The 7,657-nt window shown below is 37.3% G+C and overlaps 1 non-coding gene across 1 annotated transcript; it reads right to left on the bottom strand.

Annotated features, from left to right (window-relative positions):
• Positions 1 to 6,871: 6,871 nt before the first annotated feature.
• On the bottom strand, positions 6,872 to 6,944 carry TRNAA-CGC (transfer RNA alanine (anticodon CGC)). Its single transcript has one exon. It is a non-coding gene; the product is annotated as a tRNA-Ala (tRNA).
• Positions 6,945 to 7,657: the final 713 nt, after the last annotated feature.

Raw genomic sequence — 7,657 nt, 5'->3', positions numbered from 1 at the left:
CATCCGCATCTGGAATCTTGTTGATTTTTTCACGGCTTCCTTAATGTTACTTGTATCAGGAATGCAATAAGTTTCGTGGAGTAGTAGACTTTACTTAATTTTTGCAAATATTTAAAAACAATAATTAACATTGCAATTTAGGTGAAATTGCAGTGGTAAGTTTCCAATTTATAATTATTACTATGTTAAACGTCTCTAAAAATAATATGTTAATAGCCTAAAGCAGTAAAATAAATGTCGCGCTTAAGCGGTAAGAAGAGAGAAATTGTTATGTGTGTTACGTTGGGAATACTGAATGTATTTCACACTTACCGCGTATTGGTTTTGTGCGGAAAACAAGCAAATACGCACGATCTCGCACAAAATTTCTTTTGATGTTAGGAAGAGTCTAGTGTCATAATGTACTGTAATGTGTTAATAAACACTTTTTTAAGTACATAATATGTTGAATACCTTTCTGTCTGTCGTGATATCCATCTACCTAGCTTTTTCTTTAAGTGGTTATTTAGCGATTACTAAGTTATTTAGCGTCTATGACATTGGTGACAGGGATGTGATATTTGGCGAAAATGACTTTAATTCGCACCTTCTTGATGTTATTTCGTTTATTATCATGTGTTTCAATCTAATTCAGATTGTTATTTTTCACTCTAATAACTATGTATCACTAAGCCTCAAGGCATTTACTCTATTTAATATATCATGGTATTCTTTGTCAATGGCAACCTGTAGTGGTTACAGGAATAAATAAATAAATAAATAAATAAATAAATAAATAAATAAATAAATAAATAAATAAATAAATAAATTTTTATATCTAAGTATTTTCTGCAATCTTCATTTCCCTGTTTGTTTATTTATGTATTTATTTATTTATTTATTTGCTATTTTCCTTTCTTTATGTTTTCCCGTCTTCTCCACTATCTCTTTATTCCTTTCCTACATTTCTATTCTTCTTTCTTTTATCCTTTTTCATTCTCTTCCTTCCGTTCTTCTTCTTTGTCTTCTCCTTATCTATTCTGTATTGTTTCCTTCATTCGTTCATACAGCCATTTTTCTCTTTCTTTCTTTTTCTCCCTCTCTTAATTCATTCCTTCTTTCATACTTCCTTTTATTTCTTATTTTTCGCACAATGCCTTTGCGGGGAACTATGACCTTGACGTCCCTTCTTCATTACGGGCCGGACCACCATGAGCATTCCTCCACTCTGCATGTAAGCTGTGTGATGTCTTAATTTATGATTGCTATGGACTGAATTGTGAACCTGTCCGATTTATCGCGATACGGACTATAGACCGGACCACCCCCTGCGCTATTCGACGAAAAGAACTCGATGTGATACATTCTCGTATCCACACATCACCTCGCAGATTTGTAACGGCCGATTGCAACAACTAACTCCATACTTTACCTGAAGTCAACCATGGCCACGTACGTAATAAGGAAAAATAAAGTTCTACAGCGAGGTGCCTCTTAGCGCGTTTCATAATCAAACTTCAGATCAGCGAGAGTTACTTTCCGTACTTTACGTTTTGAAGGGAAGAGTGAGACAGGAGAATAAGCCAATTCAAGCGTGACTTACAATCTTTCGTGTTCTATCAAGTGCTCTGCATTCATGTCAAATGTAGGGTTATTGTTCCGTAAAACATTTCATAACCATAGAGGCATAGATGATACTTAGTTACTGAATTTTATTTAATTCTCAGTAAGTTCATTGTGTGACTGTTGTTCGGAGAACAAGAAGAATACAGGGAGAGCATGGGGAATATAATGAGAATAGGGAAAAGACGAAGAGAACAAGAAAGCAAGGAGAAAAAGGGAAGCATGGGGAACAAGCGGAACACAAGGAGAACAAGAGGAAGACATGAAGAATGAAGGGAAGACAAGAGAAAAAGAAAAAGATAAAGAGAACAAGGAGAAAGCAAGGAGAACAGGAGAAGACAAGAAGAACAATGGTAATACAAGGAGAAAAGTGGAACATAAGGAGAACAATTGATATACGAGGAGAAAAAGGGAATATCCTACAAGGAGAACAAAGGAACGACGAGGAGTATAAGAGGAACACAACCCAATTCGAACCCGAACCACCTGGTTTCGCGGTCAAACGCGTTAACCGTTACCTCATAGGTGTGGACATTTGGCTTCTTAGTTGCACTCAGTTTTAATATGTGAACAAAGATTAATGACTGAACTTATATCTGTTCTGAATAAGCAAACCACACACAAATATGTTACCAAATCGACCTTGTAGACGAGGCTACTGACGACTAACATATCGGTAGATTACCAGTTAGGGTTGAAAGGAGTGTGGCTGATTTATTCTATAATCTGGTCTCAGACCAGCGCAGCGCAATAAAACAAACGATTGACAGCACTAACATCACGATCGACCCATTGGTTGGCCCTTCTTTCACCCACTATATCATTCACTCCCTCTCTTGTTTTGGAATGAAATCGAAAGAAAGAAAAAAAAAAGAGGGAGGAATGACAAGCTAGAGATACGCGAGCTCACATCCTTGTAAGGAATCTTGGGGCTGTGGGAAAGAAACTGTGAGTTCCACCGTCTCACAGTCTCTCTCTCTCTCTCTCTCTCTGAATCATTTCACATTCACCCACTACCTCAGCCCTTAATCACTTTTTTCGTTCTAATCTCTTTCTCAGTATTATCAACCGCCACATTGCCCTCACTTATCTCTCATGGCGGCCTGGTAGCTCAGTTGGTAGAGCATCTAGAAGATCTCGGTTTGATTCCGGGTTTTAGCAGGATTTTTCTCGTGCCCAACATCGCTACTCAGCCTCCTGTCAAATTGAGTAGCCTACTGGGTTTTTTCGAGGGTAAAATGTTGGTCAGAGTGTGATGCACTACTCCACTTCATTCTAGTGACGAGGGGAGACATTTACCTTTTCATTATCTCTCCCGCTCTATCAATTTTCATTCACCCATTGCTTCTGTGTATCGTTCGTTCTTTCTCAATGTTTTTACAATCATTCATTACCTTTCTTCCTCCTCTTTCGTTCTCAATCTTTTCCCATTCACTCACTGCCTTACTGTATCTCTCAATATCTTCCTCTTTTCCCCATTACCTCACTATCTATCCCGTTCTATCAATAATTTTTTTTTCATTCGCACTTTCTCTTAGGCTACTTATGTATCAGTAGTTCTTTCTCCCAGTCTTTCCACATTCACCCACCGCCTGTCTCTCCCATTCTCTCTATCTCTTCCTATTTTTTCCTACTGCATCACTATTTCTCCCGTTCTCTGAATCATTTTTCGTTCACTTATTCCCTCACTTACGTATCACCCAATTTTTCTCCAAATCTTTTCACATTCACGCACTGATTTAACTTACTCTCTAATCTCTTCCTATTTTTTTTCCCACTGCCTTACTATATCTCCCGTTCTCTTATCATTTTTCATTCACCCAATTCCTCATTCATATACTGTATCATTGGTTATTTTTGTCAAATCTTTCTACATTCACTCACTGCATTATTCTTTCTTCCAGTTCCTCAATCTCATCCTCATTTTTCTAACAGCCTCATTAAGGAATTTTTCTCTTCCGTTCCCTCAATCATTTTTCATTCACCTAATAATTCACTTATGTGTAACTTGTTCTTTTTCTCTCATTTTTTCTACATTCACCTAATTTTCCTTTCTGTTCTCTCAATCCATTCCTCTTTTCCATCTACCTTACTATTTCTTCCGATCTCTCAATCATTTATCATTTACCCAGTCGCTCACTTAGGCCTATATCACTCGTTCTTTTTCTCTCAATCTTTTCAAAGTCACCGACTGCCTCATTCTCTTTCCCATTCTCTCAATCTGTTCCTTATTTTTCCCACTGCACCACTATCTTTCCTGTTCTCTCAATCATTTTTCATTCACCCATTCCCTTAGGGCTACTTATATGTTACTCGTTCTTTCTCCCAATCTTTCCACATTCACCCAACTGTCTTACTCTCTCCCCCATTCTCTCAATTCCTGCCTAATTTTTTCCCACTGCCTCCTTATTTCTCCCGCCTTCTCAATCATTTTTCATTCACCCATTCCTTCACTTACGTATCACTTGTTCTTTCTCTCAATCTTTACACATTCATCCGCTGTCTCACTATCTTTGTCATTTCCTAAATCTCTTTCTCATTTTCCCATGCCTCACTATCTCTCCCATTGTTTCAATCATTTTTCATTCACCCAATCCCTCTCTTATATGTCACTCTTTTTTTTTCTCAATCTTCTCACATTTACCCACTGCTCAATTTTCTTTCCTATACTTTCAATCTGTTCCTCATTTTTACAAATGCCTCACTATCTCTCCCGTTCTCTGAATTATTTATCATTCTGCCAGTCCCTCAGTTATGTATCGTTATTTTTCTCTAATTATTTCCAAATTCACCCTACGTCACTCTCTTCTCAATTCCCTCAATCGTTTCCTAATTTTTTCCGCCCCTTAACTATCTCTCCCGATCCCCCAATCATTTTTAATTTACTCATTCCCTCATTTACGTATCACTTGTTATTTAGGCCTACTCCAATCTTTCCACATTCATTCATTGACTAATTTTCTCTCTCTTTCTCGCTCTCAATATATTTATAATTCATTCACTGCCTTGCTTATTATATTATACCATCCTCCTTCTCTATCTTAAGGGGATTTTTAAATGACACGCCCTCTTTGATTGTTGTTCCCAGGAACTTCATTTTTTTGCCACATTGCTAGACAAAAACGGATGTAATTTCTGAAATATTAAAGATATATCCTTGAAATTTAGAACACATATTTTCTATACTATTAGGAAACTTTCTCTGCAACAGAATTTTTCTAATTGATTTCATTTTAAAAATTTAAAAACATGTCTGTTTGTTTGAAAAAAAAAGGAAATAAAAAAAGTGTTCTTAAATTTTAATTGTTTATTTTACAAATGTAGGGACTAATATCAAAATTCTGTTACAGTCAGTTTGTAGAGCATGCTTTTATAAGTAAAATGTAAAAAAAAAAAGTTTGAATTTATTTAAAAAAAATGACTTAAATATATCGGTTTTTTTTGTAAAATCCTACATTGGGTACATTTTTTTTTTTAAATCTGAGTCCCCAAATATTTTTTTTATATTTCTATTTGGTTGAGTTTCTATAGCCATGAGCTCTCTACATACAAAAAACATTTTACACCAAATAGGAAAAAAGTTTTAAAAAATACCGCCCTCTCCCCTTAAAAAAATCTCATTCCTTTCCTGTCTTAGTCACTCCCTCCTTGCTCTCTCTCTCTCTCTCTCTCTCTCTCTCTCAATATCTCAATCATTAACCCTCTGTCTCAATCATTCCCTTCCCTCCTCGTTCTCTCACCGGGGCTCTCAATCTCTCCCTCGTCATTCAGACACACACACACACACACACACACACACACACACACACACACACACACACACACACACACACACATTTTCTCACCGCTCTTTCAATCTCTGCAATCTTTATCTAGTGCTTCACTACTTCCTCTTCCTAACCACCTGTGCCCTCATTCATTCACTCGGTGTTTGCATTGCCTTATGTTCCATTGTATGTTAATCAGCTAATCTGTCCTTTATACTGCTGAATAATGCATAACGTATTGGGTCAAAGTGAAGATATCCGTCAAGAATTATGAACATTCACTTAATTAAACGGTTCCAGCGAAACGAAATAGGATCGATCATTATAAGAAATACCTAAGGGTAAATGTAAATTTATCCACACTACAGGCCACGGAGGCCCACAGAGCAGCGAGAAGTTAAGGCTCCCACCTTCACAGAATGTCGGTATTAGCAGAAGCAGGGATGTCAGTTCTGCTTGTTTGTCACCTTATCCCCAAGGGAAATACTCTGGTACTCCTTTCTGTTTGAGACTGAGTGAACTCCAGAGCCATAGTGTGGCCGGAACCATTCCCGTACATTTTTCTAATTCTAATTTCCCGAATACATACACCCGCACGACAAATTTCCCAAAATGATCTTTTTCCCGAGTACAGTTTCCCGAATAAAATTTCCCTTATGGTCACTTTCCCGAATGACATTTTGTAAGTATACTTGAAGTCTAAAACACACAAAGGCAATAGTTATTGGGATTGTAGAAGACTACAATCGTGCCGTTTCCATAGGAAACTCATGGACGACATCGAAACATTGTTTCACGTTAGCTGTGAAAACAAACCCAAGTGCCAACAGCTTGTATGTCGAGCTTCGGAATTATATGCTTCTTGTAAACCTAAATTCTGAATTTGACTGTACACTGTTTTTGCCAAATGAAAAAAATAAAAAACAGCAGGAGATTGACAACCTGGAAAAACTTTTTAAACTCGCATTAATTATACCCTTCTCAAAATCACACATACGAGTACATTTTTGCTGCGGGCATGCTTGGATTACAAAATTTTGGGAAGCTGACAACACTCCTCTGAGAATGCCAACATACTGTGCCTCCTCTTTAGAGGATAACAAGGCATAGACGAAAGATGAGGATAATATTTTTTCAGCATCTTCAGAATATTGTCCGATTCTCTTCACAATACCCATAACAGTAAATAAATGGGTAAATATTGAAGGACATATCTTGAAAGTGCCATTGAGATACTAGATATCACTTTTTCAGGATCTCAAGATTTCTGCGAGTTGCAAATACGAGGACTCTACCTTTCTGTACTTCACTGTTGGGATCTTCTCGTGAAACGTATATTAGAAATCATTCAATATGAAGCTTACCACGAAGAAGATCGCATCATGGTCTATTTAAGAGCAATTGGTCACAACATTGTGATTTTCTAGGTAAATTACCGGTACCTTAAAAACCTTTTAGCTTGTACTCCAAGTTGAAGGATGGATAGAACAGAGAAAAATTCGCTCCGGCGCCGGGAATCGAACCCGGGCCCTTGGTTCTGCGTACCAAGCGCTCTAATCACTGAGCTACGCCGAAGTTCAATCCACAGCACCATATCGAATCCTCCTCCTCATCTAACAATTCGACCCTCCCAAGTACTAACATTGTAACTCAATTTTTTATGGTTTTGAGTTGTCCTAGTTAATATGGTCTTAAATTGTTTCTTTTACTTCCAGTACTATCATTGTAACTCTAAACCTCCCCAATTGTATGTAAAATCTTATTGTTACTCTACATATCTGTATACACTAATTTAAACGATCATTTTAAAACTTCATTTTCATCTCCTGAAAAATGTAAGAAAGTGAGTTACAATGTTAGTACTTGTGAGGGTCGAATTGTTACCATAACAGATGGATCCTGTAAGACGTAGTCTTAGTTTGTCCCTACATAAGCTTAAATAATAGGCATTTAGTCTAAAGTTCTAGGTCTAATAATAAGTAAGTTATACGGAATAGCGTAATAGTTACACGAGAATATTGGAAGTAGTTCAGGCATACCCGCCCCAGCATCTTATCCAACACAAATTCACTTCATTTCATAAGATTTGTTCTCAGTCTCCGGCGTGGAAAGCCGACGCTTCAGTCCTGTGCTTGGATGTGTAATTTATGGTCTCTCTTATTTATTACCTCCACGCATTGCTAGAGGTTTCTGCAGGTCCGGGTTAACACAGCACGCATGTTTCATAACACAGTTTCTTACGTTGGGAATGGTGGTATGTGGCGCTGACGGTTGTACATGACAGACGA

Source organism: Periplaneta americana, chromosome 6 (genome assembly GCF_040183065.1).
Source record: "Periplaneta americana isolate PAMFEO1 chromosome 6, P.americana_PAMFEO1_priV1, whole genome shotgun sequence".
Classification (NCBI taxonomy): Eukaryota; Metazoa; Arthropoda; class Insecta; order Blattodea; family Blattidae; genus Periplaneta; species Periplaneta americana.
The sequence above is the reverse complement of the archived record's forward strand: the minus strand, read 5'-3'. Positions and strand labels throughout refer to the sequence as shown.